This window comes from Balaenoptera musculus, chromosome 11 (assembly GCF_009873245.2).
Source record: "Balaenoptera musculus isolate JJ_BM4_2016_0621 chromosome 11, mBalMus1.pri.v3, whole genome shotgun sequence".
In the NCBI taxonomy this organism is placed as follows: domain Eukaryota; kingdom Metazoa; phylum Chordata; class Mammalia; order Artiodactyla; family Balaenopteridae; genus Balaenoptera; species Balaenoptera musculus.
In genome coordinates this window covers 66,473,695-66,494,339 of record NC_045795.1, presented here as the reverse complement: position 1 = coordinate 66,494,339, position 20,645 = coordinate 66,473,695, and the positions used below count along the sequence as shown (strand labels likewise).

Genomic DNA, 20,645 nt, shown 5'->3' with positions numbered 1-20,645 from the left:
CATGTATGAAGTCTCTCAATCCACAGATGCTCTATTTATCCTTTATTTTCTAATAAACCTCAAAACTTCTACCAGATGAAGAAGGAGCAGCCACCAAATGAGCTGAAGTAAGGGAGAACACTTATATAATTTCATCCTCATTTCTAAAGGTATCTGGTGCTATAAGTCCCTATGCCTTTTAAGGATCTGCTGTGTAAATGAGGGTGGTTCCCAGATATTCCTACTACATGCTTGGGATTCAGATATCTTGGGTCTGTAAAGTCATAGTTTCCACTCTTCCAACGCCTTACCAACTTTCTGTGTCCCTGAGAGTATACTACATTTTTAAATCCCTGTATTTTCATTTTGTAGTGTTTCAGCAACAAGCAAACCAAATGCAGATAATCAATATTCCACGGTAACCCAAAAGCTCCCAACATTCTTTTCAACATGGTAACAAATTTTCATCCTTTTAGAGTTTGTAAGCTTACTTTAAAGAGTATTCCAAATACTTTTTGAAAAAAGCTCACTATTATTAGAATAATTATATAATTTGTCAAGGTGTCTACTACTCTAAGGATAAAATTCATCTGATGTATATAACATTTGTTTTTTAACAGTTTGTTAATTTATGGTCACATTTCATATTAAACAAAATCAAAAGAAGGATAAAGATCTGATACAAAGACATATTCTTTTTTGAGTCCTCGTAGTAGCACTCAAATAAACTGTAATGGAAAAATTATGAAAAACACCATCCAAGGTACATTCATTTGAAATATAAACTGTGGTTTCCTACTAAAAGCTCTAAGAATATTTCACTCATCCACCTAAAATTTCCATGCAAAAATAGCTATCTTGTATATCTTATAAAGTGGATCTTGGGAAATCATAAGCTCATGCTCAGTCATAAAACTTCCACAACAGAGATAGACCCCTGATTTCCCAAGATCCACTTTATTATTCTCTCCACAAACCATTGACGTATCCTGATGAAGGTACACTATGAAATGGCAGTGAATAGGTAGGATGTGAAAATACAAAGAGGAGAGATACAGCAGTTTGAGATGCCTGGGGCCATTCAACAAAGGCTATGTGAGACTAATATTATCAGCATCATTCTGAACCCCTAACAAATTTGGTTTCAAATATGTACACAAAACTACAAAATAAAAATTACTACCCTCCTCTGCCCAAAACAGGCCATCTTCAAGACCCAGGGGAGGCAAACATCTGTCTATATAAAACTTCAAACCCTGGCGCTTATTTTTCTATGACCCACAGTCTATTGCTAACTTAAACTCTCATATAATACTCCACGAATGAAAACTTTCCTGGGACCAGAAAACCGTGAATTGCTCCAATGTCCAAAACAGAAAACACATTTGTTAAGCGTTCATTCATTCACTTATTAATCTATTAGGAGAAACAGCTGTCCCACACAACCCAATAGACTTTAAAATGGAGCTCAAGAAACAGTGGTTTTTCCAAAAGTAGAGTCTCATTGAATGCCAAATAGCTTAATACTCTGGACAAACAGAATCTTCTTTCTACCACATACCCCTATGTTCCCTTCAACCTCGTGATCTTCAGTTTCCTCAACTAAAATATAAAGGTAATAATGTTTCATATGGTTATTCTGAGAATCAGCTGAAATAATGAATGTATAATATCTACTACTATTACCTAGAATATGGTAGGTAGAAAGCAAATGACTATTTTTTAATAAGTTCTGTTTATGTATTTATTATTTATTTATTTATATTTATTTTGGCTGCACTGGGTCTTAGTCGTGGCATGTCGGCTCTTAGTTGTGGCATGCAGACTTCTTAGCTGCAGCATGTGGACTCTAGTTGCAACATGCAAACTCTTAGTTGCGGCATGCATGCAGGATCTAGTTCCCCCAACCAGGGATTGAACCCGGGCCCCCTGCATTGGGAACGCAGAGTCTTACCCACTGGATCACCAGGGAAGCCCCACAATGTTTATTATAAAACTCTTACTTCTAAACATCAAGTTGCAAGCATAATGGAAAATCAGCCAAAGGCATTTAAAGTAATGCGGTTAAGTGTTTAGAACTATATTATACAAAATAGTGTACAAAATTGTACACTAAGTACTATGATTTGAAATTGTGACAATTTTCATACATAAATCATTTTCTAAAGTTAATAAAAATGAAGTCTTTATAATTACAGAATTCTTTCTTCTTATCAGAAAGGTGCAAAATTTACTATCCATAAATCTCATTAAAACTTAAATTTTTACATGCCATTAGAAAGTGACAGGGAATATTTATCCAACAAAGTACAGTAGAGAGTAATAAAAATAGTACCCAACCTAGGAGTCTCTTTAATTATTTATTACACAATTTTTCAATAACCTTGGAAGTAATGAAACACGTTTCATTTCTATATGTGTATCAGAAAGTTAACATTCCTTTGTTGATGCTGATACTGATTCTTGGTCTAAATATTAAAGCAGAACAAGATGAGAAAAGGAAAACCAATCCCATTAGTGGCCAAGATGGTGGAGCAGGAAGGCCCTGAGCTCACCTCTTCCCACAGGCACAGCAAAATTACACCTATTTACAGAGCAACTATCGATGAAAGAACAACCCAAAACTAGCAGAAATGATTTTCCCAACAAAATATATTAAGAAAGAACCACAACAAGATGGATATGAGGGGCAGAAATGTGGTACAGTCAAGACCCATACTCCTGGGCAGGCAACCTGCAAATGGAAAGATGATCACAACTGCAGAGGTTCTCCCCAAGAAGCAAGGGATCCGAACCCGACTTCCCCAACCCAGGGATCCTACAGCAAAAAGATGAGCCCCAAACGTCTGGCTTTGAAGGCCAGTAGGACTTGCATGTGGGAGAGCCAGAGGGCTGTAGGAAACAGAGACTCTATTCTTAAAAAACTCAGGCAAAATCTCCCATGCTCTGAGACCCAGAATAGAGGCAGAAATTTTAAAAGAGCCTGAGTCAGACCCATTTGCTGATTTGGAGAGCCTCCTAGAGAGGAAGGAAGCAACTGAGTTTCCCCATGAGGACACCGACACGGGTGGCACCCTGTTTGGTGAGCTTGTTCTAATACAAGGACACTGGTGTTGGCAAGCACCAATTTGGAGTTCTCCCTCTAGCCTGTTAGCACTGGGGGATTACCTGCCCACCAGCCAACTGGCCCCAGCCCTGGGACACCCCGGGCACTACAGTCAGCCATACCAGCACCCAGTCCCACCAACCAGCAACCTGGCACCAGACCTGGGAACCCCCAGGTCCCAGAGCCAGATGACCCAGAACCTATCAACACCCACGAGCAAACCAGCACCAGTGCAGGACCCCCAAGAAACACAGCCAGGTGCACCAGTAGGCCAGCAGCCTCTGAACTAGGCAGGGACTGGCAACCAACCAGGCCAGAGATCAGCCTGTATACCAGAGTGCCCCCAGTAGTCGGCCCTGCCACAACAGAAAGGCCCATGCAGCCCTAGAGCATATAACTCTAAAGACCGCAGGGGAATGTGCTGCTGGGACACATAGAACAACTCCTACATAAGACCATTTTGCCAAGATCAAGAAATGTAACCAACCTACCTAATACAGAGAAATAAAAACAGAGAATTAGGCAAAATGAGGGAATAGAGAAATATGCTCCAAACAAAGCAACAAGACAAAACCCCAGAAAAATAACTAAGCAAAGCAAAGATAAGCAATCTACCCAATAAAGAGTTGAAGGTAATGGCCATAAAGATGCTCAATGAATTAAAAAGAAGAATTAAAGAACACAATGAGAAGTTTCGCCATTAGTAAACTCAATGAATATGCATTCAGTTTCATTTTAAATTTCAGGTTTTAGCTTTAAAAAGTAGATTAAACAAAATTGTTCATCTCAGCTCTCTCCCAAAACCTCAGTAAAATGACAGTAAGTAAAAAAACTGTAAATTAATTAATAAACCTACATAGTCTAGGAAAAAGGTAATTTTAGATACCAGCAGACAAGAATCACTTAAAACATTTGGAAGCTTGAAGGCAAACAGATAAATACTAAAACCTATCTACAAGCAGAGAGCCAACAAGAGTCAATTCTTAACACCAAACCCCTAGCAAATCATAGGAACTCAAGGTATCAGGAGTTCAAGAAGGCCTGCAGGCAATTATGATCCTACATACAGAAATCCTAAAGACTCCACACAAAAAAAACTATTAGAACTAAGAAATAAATTCCACTGAAGCTGCAAGACACAAAAGCAATATTAAAAATCAGTTGAGGAGGGGGTGCCTTCAAGATGACAGGGAAGTAGGACGTGGAGATCACCTTCCTCCCCACAAATACGTCAGAAATACATCTACATGTGGAACAACTCCTACAGAACACCTACTGAACACTGGCAGAAGACCTCAGACCTCCCAAAAGGCAAGAAACTCCCCACATACCTGGGTAGGGCAAAAGAAAAAAGGAAAAACAAAGACAAAAGAAAAGAGACAGGACCTGCACCTCTGGGAGGGAGCTGTGAAGGAGGAAAAGTTTCCACACACTAGGAAGCTCCTTCACTGGCAGGGGACGGTGGGTGGGTGGGGGAGAATCTTCGGAGCCACGGAGGAGAGCACAGCAACAAGGGTTGCAGAGGGCAAAGCAGAGAGAATTCCCGCACAGAGGATTGGTGCCGACCAGCACTCACCGGCCTGAGACGCTCATCTGTTCACCCTCAGGGGCAGGTGGGGGCTGGGAGCTGAGGCTCAGGCTTCAGAGGACAGATCCCAGGGAGAGGACTGGGGTTGGCTGGGTGAATACAGCCTGAAGGGGGCTAGTGCACCACAGCTAGGAGCGAGGGAGTCCGGGAAAAAGTCTGGACCTGCCTAAGAGGCAAGAGAACACTGTTTCAGGGTGCACAAAGAGAGGGGATTCAGAGCACCGCCTAAACGAGCTCCAGAGACGGGCGCGAGCTGCAGCTATCAGCGCAGACCCCAGAGACAGGCATGAAATGCTAAGGCTGCTGCTACAGCCACCAAGAAGCCTGTGTGCAAGCACAGGTCACTATCCACACCTTCCCTCCTGGGAGCCTGTGCAGCCCGCCACTGCCAGGGTCCAGGGATCCAAGGACAACTTCCCCAGGAGAACACACAGCGTGCCTCAGGCTATTGCAACGTCTGCCGCCAGAGGCTCGCCCCGCATTCCATACCCCTGTCTCCCCCGGGCCTGAGTGAGCCAGAGCCCCCTAATCGGCTGCTCCATTATCCCTGTCCTGTCTGGGTAGGAAACAGACGCCATCAGGTGACCTACACGCAGAGGCGGGGCCAAATCCAAAGCTGAACCCCAGGAGCTGTGTGAACAACGAAGAGAAAGGGAAATTTCTCCCAGCAGCCTCAGGAGCAGCAGATTGTATCTCCACAATCAACTTCATGTACCCTGTATCTGTGGAATACCTGAATAGACAACAAACCATCCCAAAATTGAGGTGATGGACTTTGGGAGCAACTGTAGACTTGGGGCTAGCTTTCTGCATCTAATTTGTTTCTGGTTTTATGTTTACCTTAGTTTAGTATTTAGAGCTTATTATCATTGGTAGATTTGTTTATTGATTTGGTTGCTCTCTTTCTTTTATTTTATATATATGTATTATTTTTTCCTTTTTCTCTTTTTGTGAGTGTGTATGTGTATGCTTCTTTGTGTGATTTTGTCTGTGTAGCTTTGCTTTTGCCATTTGTCCTAGGGTTATGACTGTCCATTTTGGTTTTGTTTTGTTTTTTTCTTTGTTTTTTTAGAATAGTTTTTAGTGATTTTATCTTTGGTGGATTTTTTTTTTTTTGGTTTGGTTGCTCTCTTCTTTCTCTCTTTTTCTTATTATATTTAATTTTTTTATTTCTAATAATTTTTTCCATTTTTTTTTCTTTCTTTCTTTCCCTCCCTCCCTCCCTCCCTCTCTCTTTCTTTTTCTCCCTCTTCTTCTGAGCAATGTGGCTGACAAGGTCTTGGTGCTCTGGCCAGGTGTCAGGCCTGAGCCTCTGAGGTGGGAGAGCCGAGTTCAGGACACTGGTCCACCCGAGACCTCCTGGCCCCATGTAATAGCAAACGGTGAAAGCTCTCCCAGAGATCTCCATCTCAACGCTAAGACCCAGCTCCACTCAGCGACCAGCAAGCTACAGTGCTGGACACCCTAAGCCAAACAAGTAGCAAGACAGCAACACAAACCCACCCATTAGCAGAGAGACTGCCTAAAATCATGATAGGTTCACAGACACCCCAAAACACACCACCATACGTGGTCCTGCCCACCAGAAAGACAAGATCCAGCCCCATCCACCAGGACACAGACACCAGTCCCCTCCACCAGGAAGCCTACACAACCCACTGAACCAACCTTACCCACTGGGAGCAGACACCAAAAACAACGGGAACTACGAACATGCAGCCTGCGAAATGGAGACCCCAAACACAGTAAGTTAAGAAAAATGAGAAGACAGAGAAACACACAGCAGATGAAAAAGCAAGGTAAAAGCACACCAGACCAAACAAATGAAGAGGAAATAGACAGTCTACCTGAAAAAGAATTCAGACTAATGATAGTAAAGATGATCCAAAATCTTGGACATAGAATGGAGAAAATACAAGAAACATTTAACAAGGAACCAGAACTAAAGGGCAAACAAACAATGATGAACAACACAATAAATGAAATTTAAAATTCTCTAGAAGAAATCAATAGCAGAATAACTAAGGAAAAAGAACGGATAAGTGACCTGGAAGATAAAAAAGTGGAAATAACTACTGCAGAGCAGAATAAAGAAAAAGGAATGAAAATAATTGAGGACAATCTCAGAGACTTCTGGGACAACATAAAATGCACCAACACTCGAATTATAGGGTCCCAGAAGAAAAAGAGGAAAAAAAGGGACTGAGAAATATTTGAAGAGATTATAGTTTAAAAACTTCCATAATATGGGTAAGGAAATGGTCAGTCAAGTCCAGGAAGCACAGAGTGTCCCATACAGGATAAATCCAAAGAGAAACACACCAAGACACATAACAATCAAACTATCAAAAATTAAATACGAAGAAAAAATATTAAAAGCAGTAACGGAAAAGCAACAATTAACGTACGAGGGAATTCCCATAATGTTAACAGCTGATCTTTCAGCAGAAACTCTGCAAGACAGAAGGGAGTACCAGGACATATTTAAAGTGATGAAAGGGAAAAACCTACAACCAAGATTACTCTACCCAGCAAGGATCTTATTCAGATTCGACGGAGAAATTAAAACCTTTAGAGGCAAGCAAAAGCTAAGAGAATTCAGCACCACCAAACCAGCTCTACAACAAATGCTAAAGGAACTTCTCTAGGCAGGAAACACAAGAGAAGGAAAAGACTTACAATAACAAGCCCAAAACAATTAAGAAAATGGTAATAAGAACATACATATGAATAATTACCTTAAATGTAACTGGATTAAATGCTCCACCCAAAAGATATAGACTGGCTGAATGGATACAAAAACAAGACCCGTACATATGCTGTCTATGAGAGACCCACTTCCGACCTAGGGACACATACAGACTGAAAGTGAGGGGATGGAAAAAGATATTCCATGCAAATGGAAATCAAAAGAAAGCTGGAGTAGCAATTCTCATATCAGACAAAACAGACTTTAAAATAAAGACTATTACAAGAGACAAAGAAGGACACTACATAATGATCAAGGGATCAATCCAAGAAGAAGATATAACAATTGCAAATATTTATGCACCCAACATAGGAGCACCTCAATACATAAGGCAAATGCTAACAGCCATAAAAGGGGAAATCGACAGTAACACAATAATAGTTGGGGACTGTAACACCCCGCTTTCACCAATGGACAGATCATACAAAATGAAAATAAATAAGGAAACACAAGCTTTAAATGATACATTAAACAAGATGGACTTAATTGATATTTATAGGACATTCCATCCAAAAACAGCAGATTACACTTTCTTCTCAAGTGCTCATGGAACATTCTCCAGGATAGATCATATCTTGGGTCACAAATCAAGACTTGGTAAATTTAAGATAATTGAAATCGTATCAAGTATCTTTTCTGACCACAACGCTATGAGACTAGATATCAATTACAGGAAATCTGTAAAAAATACAAACACATGGAGGCTAAACAATACACTACTGAAAAACCAAGAGATCACTGAAGAAATCAAAGAGGAAATCAAAAAATACCTAGAAACAAATGACAAGGAAAACACGATGACCCAAAACCTATGGGATGCAGCAGAAACAGTTCTAAGAGGGAAGTTTATAGCAATACAATCCTACCTTAAGAAACAAGAAACATCTCAAATAAACAACCTAAGCTTACACCTAAAGCAATTAGAGAGAGAAGAACAAAAAAACCCAAAGTTAGCAGAAGGAAAGAAATCATAAAGATCAGATCAGAAGAAAATGAAAAAGAAATGAAGAAAATGATAGCAAAGATCACTGAAACTAAAAGCTGGTTCTTTGAGAAGATAAACTTGATAAACCATTAGCCAGACTCATGAAGAAAAAAAGGGAGAAGACTCCAATTAATAGAATTCAAAATGAAAAAGGAGAAGTAACAGCTGACACTGCAGAAATACAAAGGATCATGAGAGATTACTACAAGCAACTCTATGCCAATAAAATGGACAACCTGGAAGAAATGGACAAATTCTTAGAAAAGCACAACCTTCTGAGACTGAACCAGGAAGAAATAGAAAATGTAAACAGACCACTCACAAGCACTGAAATTGAAACTGTGATTAAAAATCTTCCAACAAACAAAACCCCAGGACCAGATGGCTTCACAGGTGAATTCTACCAAACATTTAGAGAAGAGCTAACACCTATCCTTCTCAAGCTCTTCCAAAATATAGCAGAGGGAGGAACACTCCCAAACTCATTCTACGAGGCCACCATCACCCTGATACCAAAACCAGACAAAGATGCCACAAAAAAAGAAAACTTCAGGCCAATATCACTGATGAACATATGCAAAAATCCTCAACAAAATACTAGCAAACAGAATCCAACAGCACATTAAAAGGATCGTACACCATGATCAAGTGCGGTTTATCCCAGGAAGGCAAAGATTCTTCAGTATACGCAAATCAATCAATGTGATAAATCATATTAACAAACTGAAGGAGAAAAACCATATGATCATCTCAATAGATGCAGAAAAAGCTTTCATCAAAATTCAACACCCATTTATGATAAAAACTCTCCAGAAAGTGGGCATAGAGGGAACCTACCTCAACATAATAAAGGCCATATATGACAAACTCACAGCAAACATCATTCTCAATGGTGAAAAACTGAAAGCATTTCCACTAGGATCAGGAGTGAGACAAGGATGTCCACTCTCACCACTATTATTCAACATAGTTTTGGAAGTCCTCACCACGGCAATTAGAGAAGAAAAAGAAATAAAAAGAATCCAAGTTGGAAAAGAGGAATTAAAACTGTCACTGTTTGCCAATGTCATGATACTAGACATAGAAAATCCTAAAGGTGCCATCAGAAAACTACTAGAGCTAATCAATGAATTTCGTAAAGCTGCAGAATACAAAATTAATACGCAGAAATCTCTTGCATTCCTATATACTAACAGCAAAAGATCAGAAAGAGAAATTAAGGAAACAACCCCATTTACCACTGCAACAAAAAGAATAAAATACCTAGGGATAAACCTACCTAAGAAGGCAAAAGACCTGTACTCAGAAAACTATATAACAAAATTCCAATGACATTTTTCACAGAAATAGAAAAAACAATCCTTCAATTCATATGGAACCACAAAAGACTCTGAATGAAAGAAATAAAAGACAACACAAACTGATGGAGAGATATACCATGTTCTTGGATTGGAAGAATCAATATTCTGAAAATGACTACACTACCCAAAGCAATCTACAAATTCAATGCAATCTCTATCAAATTACCAATGGTATTTTTCACGGAATTTGAACAAAAAAATTACAATTTGTGTGGAAACACAAAAGACCTCAAATAGACAAAGCAATCTTGAGAAAGAAAAATGGAGCTGGAGGAATCAGGCTCCCTGACCTCAGACTATACTACAAAGTTACAGTAACCAAGACAATATGGTACTGGCACAAAAACAGAAATATAGATCAATGGAACAGGATAGAAAGCCCAGAGATAAACCCATGCACATACGGTCACCTAATCTATGACAAAGGAGGCAAGAATATACAATGGAGAAAAGACAGTCTCTTCAATAACTGGTGCTGGGAAAACTGGACAGCTACATGTAAAAGAATGAAATTAGAACACTCCCTAGCACCATACACAAAAATAAACTCAAAATGGATTAAAGACCTAAATGTAAGGCTGGACACTATAAAACTCTTAGAGGAAAATACAGGCAGAACACTCTTTGAAATAAATCACAGCAAGATCTTTTTTGATCACCTCCTAGAGTAATGAAAATAAAAACAAAAATAGGGGATTCCCTGGTGGCGCAGTGGTTAAGAATCCGCCTGCCAATGCAGGGGACACGGGTTCAAGCCCTGGTCCACGAAGATCCCACATGCCATGGAGCAACTAAGCCTATGCGCCACATCTACTGAGCCTGCGCTCTAGAACCCGCGAGCCACAACTACTGAAGCCCACACACCTAGAGGCCGTGCTCCACAACAAGAGAAGCCACCGCAATGAGAAGGCCACAAACGGCAACAAGAGTAGCCCCCGCTCGCTGCAACTAGAGAAAACCCGCGTGCAGCAACAAAGACCCAATGCAGCCTAAAATAAATAAATAATTAATTATTATTTTTTTTTAAAGTATGGATACCAAGGGGGGAAGGGGGAAGTGGGATGAAGTGGGAGTTTGGGATTGACATGTATACACTACTAGTATAAAACAGATAACTAATGAGAACCTACTGTATAACACAGGGAATTCTACTCAATGCTCTGTGGTGACCTAAATGGGAAGGAAATCCAAAAAAGAGGGGATGTATGTCTACATATAGCTGATTCACTCTGCTGTACAGCAGAAACTAACACATTGTAAAGCAACTATACTCCAATAAAAGATTTTTTTAATTTTTTTAATTTAAAAAAATTTTTAAAAGATAGAAAAAAAAAAGAAGCAATCCCACTTACAATAGCATCAAAAACAATAAAAAGAGGAATAAATTTAACCACAGAAGTAAAAGATCTATACACCAAAAACTATAAGACACTGAGGAAAGAAACTGAAGAAGAACATACATAAATGAAAAAATATTCTGTGTCAATAGATTGGAAGCATTGATATTAATAAAATACACATACTACTCAAAGCTACCTATAGATTCAATGCAATCTCTATCAAAATTCCAATGACATTTTTCACAGAAATAGAAAAAACAATCCTTAAATTCATATGGAACCACAAAAGACTCTGAATAGCCAACATAATCTTGAGAAAGGGCAAAGTTGGAGGCAAAAAAAACAAAAAACAAAAGAATAACTGAGAGTTCAGAAATAAACCCATGAATAAATGGTCAAGTAATATTTGGCAACAGAGTGAAGAATACTCAATAGGAAAAGGACAGTCTCTTCAATAAATGGTGTTGGAAAAACTGGATATACACATGCAAAAGCATTGGACCCCTATCTTAAATAACTCACAAAAATTAACTTGATATGGATTAAAGACTTAAACAGTGAGACCTGAAACCATAAAATTCCTAATAGGGAAAATGTACCCTGACATTAGTCTTAGCAATTATTTTTTGGATATAGTGCCAAAAGCACAAACAAGAAAAGCAAAAATTAATAAGTGGGACTACAAACTAAAAAGCTTCTGCACAACAAAGAAATAATCAACAAAATGGCCAGGTAACATTTGGAGTAGGAGAAAATACAACTGACCCTTGAACATCATGGGGTTTAACATGGCATGTGCCAACCCTCCATGCAGTCGAAAATGTGCATGTAACTTACAGTCAACCCTCCACATATGCAGTTCTTCCATATTGTGGTTCCTCCGTATCCGTGGTTCCACACCCACAAATTCAATCATCCAAGGATTGTGTAATACTATAGTAATAAGCACTACTGAAAAAACTGGCATATAAGTGGATCCTTGCAGTTCAAACCCATGTTGTTCAAGAGTCAATTATACTTGCAAACCATATTATCTGATAAAGAGTTAACATCCAAAATATATACGGAACTTATACAATTCAAATAGCAAAAAACAAACTGACTAAAAATCAGGTAGAGGACTTGAATAGACATTTTTCCAAAGAAGACATACAAATGGCCAACAGGTACATAAAAGGGTGCACAACATCACTAACCATCAGGGAAATGCAAATCACAACCACAATGAGATATCATCTCACACCTGTTAGAATGGCTATCATCAAAAAGACAAGAGATAACAAATGCTGAGAAGGATGTGGAGAAGGAACCCTGGTGCACTGGTGATGGGAATGTAAACTGGTAGAGTCAGTATGGAAAACAATAGGGAAGTTCCTCAAAAAACTGAGGAACTAGAACTACCATACAATCCAGCAATCCCACCGCTGGGTATGTATCCAAAGAAGATCAAATCACTATCTCAAAGATATCCCATGTTCACTGCAGCATTACTCACAATAGCCAAGACATGGAAACAACCTGTGTCCATAGACAGATGAATGAACAAAGAAAATGTGAGCTAGATACAGATATATCTCACACAAACACAATGGAATATTATTCAGCCACTTGAAAGAAGGATATTTTACCATTTGAGACAACATGGATGGATCCTGAGGGCACTGTGCTAAGTGAAATAAGTCAGAAAGAGAAAGACAAACACTGTACGATCTCACTTATATGTGGAATCTTTAAAAAAAAAAAAAAAAAAAAAAGCCAAACTCACAGGAACAGAGAGTACAATAGTTGCCAGGGGCTGAGTAGTAGGAGAAATGGGGAGATGTTAGTCAAGGGGTTACAAACTTCCAGTTATAAGATGAGTAAGTTTCAGGGATGTAATGTATGGCATGGTGACTACAGTTAAAAATACTGTATTGTATACTTAAAAATTGCTGTTAGACAACTGGAGAAGAGAGAACCTGCACACCACAACTAGAGAGAAGCCCACACCCCACAATGAAGAGCCCACGCACTGCAACGAAAGATCCCACATGCCTCAATGAAGATCCTGCATGCTGCAACTAAGACCCGATGCAGCCAAAAATAAATAAATAAAAAATAAATCTTAAAAAAAAATTGCTGTGAGAGTAGAGCTTTAATGTTTTCACCATAACAACAAAATGGTAATTATGTGAGGTAAAATATTTGTTAACTAACCTTACAATAGTAAACATTTCACAATATATATGTATATCGAATCATCACACTGTACACCTTAAATTTATACAATGTTATATATCAATTTATATCTCAACAAAGCTGGGAAATAGGGGAAAATGTAAGGTCTAGGTGTGGTATGGGGTTGAAAACAAAAGGACTACTTGAAACTCTTTAAGAAAAATAGTCAAAACACTGCAGTTCTTCTTTATTCTGCCCACAATGTAAGACAAACATCCCTCTACCCCCACGCTATCAGAAAAACCAAATGTCATTCCCTGGGGAGTTTGGACAAGGCCAGTTCAGGATTCAGGGACCCACACTTTGCTGAGGACAGAGATGAACATCAAACTAAGAACAGAACCCAATACCTACTCCTACGGGGCTGGTGATGCAAATCAGAGCTTTGACAAATGTAACACCCACATAACATATAACACCCATATTTCATTAAGAGACAGAACTTTTCAATCACCCTAAAAGTTCCCTCATGTCTCTTTCCAGACAATCCTCTCCCAGAGGTAATCACTATCCTGATTTGCATCACCATAAATCTGTAATGTTGCTTGTTCTTTCATATAAATACAATCAACCAGAATATAATCTTTTATATCTGGCTCTTTTGTTCAACACAATATTTTTTAAATTCATACATGTTGTTCTATCTCTACATTTTTATCTATTTTTACAAGGATCTCCTGTTTTTAAGCAAATTTTTTACTGATATGTAACATCCATAAGTATGCAAATCATTAGTCTATAGCTAAACAAATTTACAAGGAGTATGTACCTATATGCCCACCACCCAGTAAATAAAATATTAGCAGCATCCCAAAGCCACTCATGTCTCTTACAGTCACTAACACACACACAGACACACCTTCAAATTGAATGTGATAAATAAAGGAAAATGGATGAATTGCTGCTACACACAACAATATCACGGATACGTTCTTGATTTAAAAAGCCAGATATAAAAATTAAAATTAGGGCTTCCCTGGTGGCGCAGTGGTTGAGAATCTGCCTGCCAATGCAGGGGACGCGGGTTCAAGCCCTGGTCTGGGAAGATCCCACATGCCGCGGAGCAACTGGCCCCGTGAGCCACAATTGCTGAGCCTGCGCGTCTGGAGCCTGTGCTCCGCAACAAGAGAGGCCGCGATAGTGAGAGGCCCGCGCACCGCGATGAAGAGTGGTCCCCACTTGCCACAACTAGAGAAAGCCCTCGCACAGAAACGAAGACCCAACACAGCCATAAATAAATAAATAAAATTTAAAAAAAAAAAATTAAAATTAAAAAAAATAAAAAGCCAGATATAAAAGTGGTTATCTAACTACTCTCTGACAAACATCACCAGCTATTAGTTTTACCTGGTTCTGTATTTTATGGACATGAAACCATAACAGCATGAACTCTTACATCTGCCTCCTTTTGTAAAGATTCTATCTGTGATGTTCATCTGTATTGTTGTGTGTAGCAATAATTCATTCATTTTCCTTCTTGTGTCACTTTCAGTTATCTGAATATATCATAATTTATCTGCCCATTCTACTGCTGATGAGCAGTTTGTTTTTTTACAGTTCACAGCAATTATGAATACAGCTGCTAACATTTTACATATGTATTTTGCTGTTGGATTTACACCTATGAGTAGACATGCTGGATCATAAGGTACCCATACATTCAACTTTTGTAAATAGTGCCAAAGAGTTTTCCAAAGTAGTTAAGCCATTGTCTCTCCCACCAGCAGTGTATGGAAGTATCAGTTGTTCCACTTCCTTACCAGCACTTGGTATTGCCAGTGTTTTGAACTTCAGTCATTCTAGTGCTGTGTGGTGATATCTCATTGTGGTTTTAATTTGCATTTCCCTGATGACTGAGACTAAATACCTTCCCATATGTTTATGAACCATCAGAATATCTGTTTTGTGAGCAGCCTATCCAAGCCTTTTGCCCATTTTTCTACTGAACTGTCTTATTTTGTTTTATTGAGTTATAATTAACATATAATATTATATTAGTTTCAGGTATACAGCATAGTGATTTCATATTTTTATACATTATAAAATAATCACCAAAATAAGTTACCATCCATCACCATAAAAAGTTGCTACAATATTACTGACTATATTCCCTATGTGTACATTACATCTCCATGACTTATTTATTTTATAGCTGGAAATCTGTACCTCTTAATCCCCTTCACCTATTTCATCCGTCCCTCCACCGCCTCCCCTATGGGAACAACCAGTTTATTCTCTGTATCCATGAGTCTTTTCCTGTCTTGTTTTGTTTCTTTTCTTCTTTGTTTTTTAGATTCCACATATGAGTAACATCATACCATATTTGTTTTTCCTGTCTGATTTGCTTCACTTAGCATAATACCCTCTAGGTCCATCCATGCTGTCACAAATAGCAAGATCATATTCTTTTTTATGGCTGAGTAATACCCCAGAGTAATGGACACTTAGATTGCTCCCATATCTTTGCTAATGTAAATAGTACTTCAATGAACATAGGGGTACATATATCTTTTCAAAACACTGTTTTCATTTTCTTCTGATAAAGACCCATAAATGGAATTGCTGGATCATATGGTAGTTCTATTTTTAATTTTTTGAGGAACCTCCATACTGTTTTCCATAGTGGCTACACTAACTTACATTCCCATCAACGGTGCACGATAGCTCCCTTTTCTCCACATCCTTATCAACACTTGTTGTTTCTTGTCTTTTTTATAACAGCCATTCTCACAGTTGTGAGGTGGTATCATTACGGTTTTAATTTGCATTTCCCTGATGTTTAGTGATGTTGAACATCTTCTCATGTGCATGTTGGCCATCTGTATGTCTTCTTTGGAAAAATGTCTGCTCAGGTCCTCTGCCCACTTTTTAATTGGGTTGTTTGGGTTTTTTTGACAATGAGTTTTAAGAGTTCTTTATATATTTTGGATATCAACCCCTTATCTATTATTGGCAAATATATTCTCCCATTCAGTAGGCTTTTTGTATTGTTGATGGTTTCCTTCGCTATGCAAAAGCTTTTCAATTTGATGTAGTCCCATTTGTTTATTTTTGCTTTTGTTTCCCTTGCCTGAGAAGACAGATCAAAAAAATACTGCTAAGACCAATGTCAAAGAGCATACTATCTATATTTTCTTCTATGACTTTTATGGTTTCATGTCTTACAATTAAGTCTTTAACTGATTTTGAGGGGGGGGGGGGTTGTATATAGTATGAGAACGTAGTCCAGTTTGATTCTTTTGCATGTAGCTGTCCAGTTTTCCAAACACTATTTATTGAACAGGTTGTCTTTTCTCCACTGTATATTCTTGCCTCCTTTGTCATAGATTAATTGACCATGTAACTATACGTTTATTTCTGGGCTCTTTACTGTGTTCCATTGATCTATGTGTCTGTTTTTGTGCCAGTACCATACTGTTTGGATTACTATATGTTTGTAGTACAGTTTCAAGCCTGGGAGCATGATACCTCCAGCTTTGTTCTTCCTTCTCAACATTGTTTTGACTATACAGGGTCTTTTGTGGTTCCATGCAAATTTTAGGATTATCTGTTCTAGTTCTGTGAAAATGCCTTTGGTATTTTGATAGGGACTGCACTGAATCTGTAGAATGCCTTGGGCAGTATGGTCATTTTCATGATATTGATTTGTCCAATCCATGCACATAGTACATCTTTCCATTTGTTTGTCTTGTCTACAATTTCTTTCATCAATGTCATAGTTTTCAGAGTACAGGTCATTCACCTCCTTGGTTAAATTTATTCCTAGGTATTTTACTCTTTTTGATGCAATTATAAATGGGATCACTTTGTTAATTCCTCTGATAGTTTGTTGTTAAAATAGAGAGATGCATCAGACCTTTATACATTAATTTTGTATCCTGCAATTTTTCTGAAGTCACTTATTGAAGTCAGTTTTTGAATAACAATTCACTTACTGAATAACAATTTTTTTTGTGAAGTCTTTGGGGTTTTCTACATATAGTATCATGCCACCTACAAACAATGACAGTTTTATTTCTTCCTTTCCAATTCTGATTCCTTTTTTTGTTTTTGTTTTTTTGCCTAACTGCTGTGGCAATAACTTCCAATACTATGTTGAATGAAAGTGGTGAAAGTAAGCATCCTTGTCTTACTCCTGATCTTAGAGCAAAAGCCTTCAGACTTTCTCCATTGAGTATGATGTTACCTGTGGGATTTAATGTATGTATGGCCTTTATTAAGTTGAGGGAGGTTCCCTCTATACCTACTTTGTTGACAGTTTTTGTCATAAACAGACATTGAATTTGGCTAATGCATTTTCTGCATCTATTGATATATGATTTTATTCTTCAATCTGATAATGTGGTGTATCTTGTTGATTGATTTGCAGATATTGTACCATCCTTGCATCCCTGGGATAAATCTCACTTGATCATGGTGTATGATCCTTTTAATGTATTGTTGAATTTGATCTGATAATATTTTGTTGTAGATTTTTGCATTTATATTCATCAGTGATACTGGTCTGTAATTTTGTGTGTGTGTGTGATGTCTCTGGTTTTGTTATCAGGATGTGCTGGCCTCATAGAATGAGTTCAGAAGTGTTCCTTCCTCACTGATTTTTTTGAATAGTTTGAAAAAGAAAAGTGTTAACTATTCTTTAAATGTTTGGTAGAATTCGCCTGTGAAGCCATCTGGTCCTGGACTTCTGCTTGTTGGAAGTTTTTTATTACTGATTCAATTTCATTACTGGTAATCAGTCTGTTCATATTTTCTATTTCTTTCTGATTCAGTCTTGGGAATTTGTACGTGTCCAGGAATTTATCCATTTCTCCTATGTTATCCATTTTATTAGTGTATAATTATTCATAGTAATCACTTATGATCTTCTGTATGTATGGTGTTGGTTGTAACTTCTCCTCTTTTATCCTTGATTTTATTTATTTGGGCCCTCTCTCCTTTTTTCTTGATGAATCTAACTAAATGTTTATCAATTCTGTATATATTTTCAAAGAACTAACTCTTAGTTTCACTGATCTTCTCTATTGTTTTTTAGTCTCTATTTCAGTTATTTCCACTCTGATCTTTTATTTCCTTTATTCTACTAACCTTGGGCGTTGCTTGTTCTTCTTTTTCTAGTTTCTTTAAATGTACATTTTGATTGTTTGAGATTTTTCTTGTATCATGAAGTAGGCTTGTATCACTATGAACTTCCCTCTTAGAACTGTTTTATCTTCATCCCACAGATTTTGGATCACTGTGTTTCCATTTTCACTTGTCTCCAGGTAATTTTTGATTTCCTCTTTGACTTTTCAATGACCCATTGATTGTTTAGTAGCATGTTGTTTAGTCTCCATATGTTTGTGGGGTTGTTTTTTTTTCAGTTTTCTTCTTGTAGTTAATTCCTAACTTCTTACCAGTGAAGTCAGAAAAGATGTCTGACAAATGCTGGAGAGGGTGTGGAGAAAAGGGAATCCTCTTACACTGTTGGTGGGAATGTAAATTGGTGCAGCCACTATGGAGAATAGTATGGAGCTTCCTCAAAAAACTAAAAGTAGAATTGCCATATGATCCAGCAATCCCACTCCTGGGCACGTATCTGGAGAAAACCATAATTCGAAAAGATACACGTATCCCTATGTTCACAGCAGCACTACTTACAATAGCCAAGATATGGAAACAACCTAAATGTCCACCAACAGATGAACGGATAAAGAAGACATAGTATACATATACAATGGAATATTACTCAGCCATAAAAAAGAATGAAATAATGCCATTTGCAGCTAAATGGATGGACCTAGAGATTATCATACTAAGCAAAGTAAGTCAGAAAGAGAAAGACAAATACCATGTGAAGACAAGTCCTTTATCAAATAGCTCTTTCACTCTGTGACTTGTCTTTTCCCTCTCCTTAATGATATCTTTTGAACAACATATCTTCATTTTAATAAAGTACAACTTATCAATAAAAAATCTTTGTCTACCCCTAGGTCAAAAAGAATATTTTCCTATGCTTCCTTTAAGGTGCATGATTGTTTTACATTTCACATTCTACCATCCATCTGGAATTGAATCTGGAGTATATGCTGTGAAGTCAGGTTCACGATTCATTGGTTTCAATATTGACCCAATACCATTTATTGACTAGGCCACCATTTTTCATTCCAATCAGCCCAGCATCACTTATTGTAAAGGACATCATTTCCCCACTGCACTGCAATACCACCTTTTTCATATATCACTGGATGATAAACATGATGGTCTATTTCTGGACCCTCTGTTTCATTATTCTGTCTTTGCCCCCAAACCACAATGTCTTAATTTATAATAGTCTCATTTCTAGATCTCAGTGGGAAATCTTTCAATATTTCACTACTGAATATGATGTTTGCTGTAGGCTTTTAGATATCCTTTATCAGATTAGGAAAATTCCCTTCTATTCTTATTTTGCTATGAGTTTTTTATCATGAAGGGGTTTTTATTTATACTTCTGCTTTCAGAAAATTATTGAAATGCATCCTGCACTAGAGCTCCCTTTCCAGAAAAGTGTACTCCCCAACTTAAACAGTTCCTGGGTTATAGTAGGTTGCACTTACTCCCATACCCATCTGAACAGTAACTGGATCATAGTTCTACTTCCATGTGTACTGTCTCCATGTCCACATACCAACATTTCTACTCCGTTATATAATTTGAGGTGGCTTCTAGTCATGCTGAACTGCTATCAGTTTTGGTATCAATTTTGTTTTTGTCCATGCTCTGATTTTGGGTGATTTCTCCGGAACTGTATTTTTTCCACATATCTTGCTGATTTCAGTGCATAATTTTGAAGAACGTGATATTTTTCAATAATGCATAAATATTATAGCAGAAATACCCAAATATATCACAGAAGAAGACAGTCAGGCCAAACTTCATTTGAGCACATTTACTGCCTTGTTTTAATTACGACTGATCATGTCCAGCCAATCAGACAGAAACATACAAATGAACTGATTACAATTCAATTCTATTCAAATGCAGATAATCAGTAAATATTATCTATTTGATTGTAGGAAATCAAAAATAAGTATTTGATATAGTATGTAAAAATCATGTTCTGATTGACATGTATACACTGATGTGTATAAAATTGATGACTAATAAGAACCTGCTGTATAAAAAAATAAATAAAATTTAAAAATTAAAAAAAAAAAATCATGTTCTGACAGCCAACAATAGTTATTTGCCACTTTTAGATTAGAGCCAAAATAGCTCATCCTTTATGCTGAACATAGATCAGGAATGATTTTATAGCAATGTATCATAATGTGATTAATTACGGCTTCAAAATGATTG

General features: G+C 37.7%; 1 protein-coding gene across 4 annotated transcripts in view; it reads right to left on the bottom strand.

Annotated features, from left to right (window-relative positions):
• The window catches only part of DOCK3 (dedicator of cytokinesis 3), a 385,395-nt gene that overhangs the window by 324,692 nt on the left and 40,058 nt on the right, over positions 1–20,645 (bottom strand). The window lies entirely within an intron of this gene.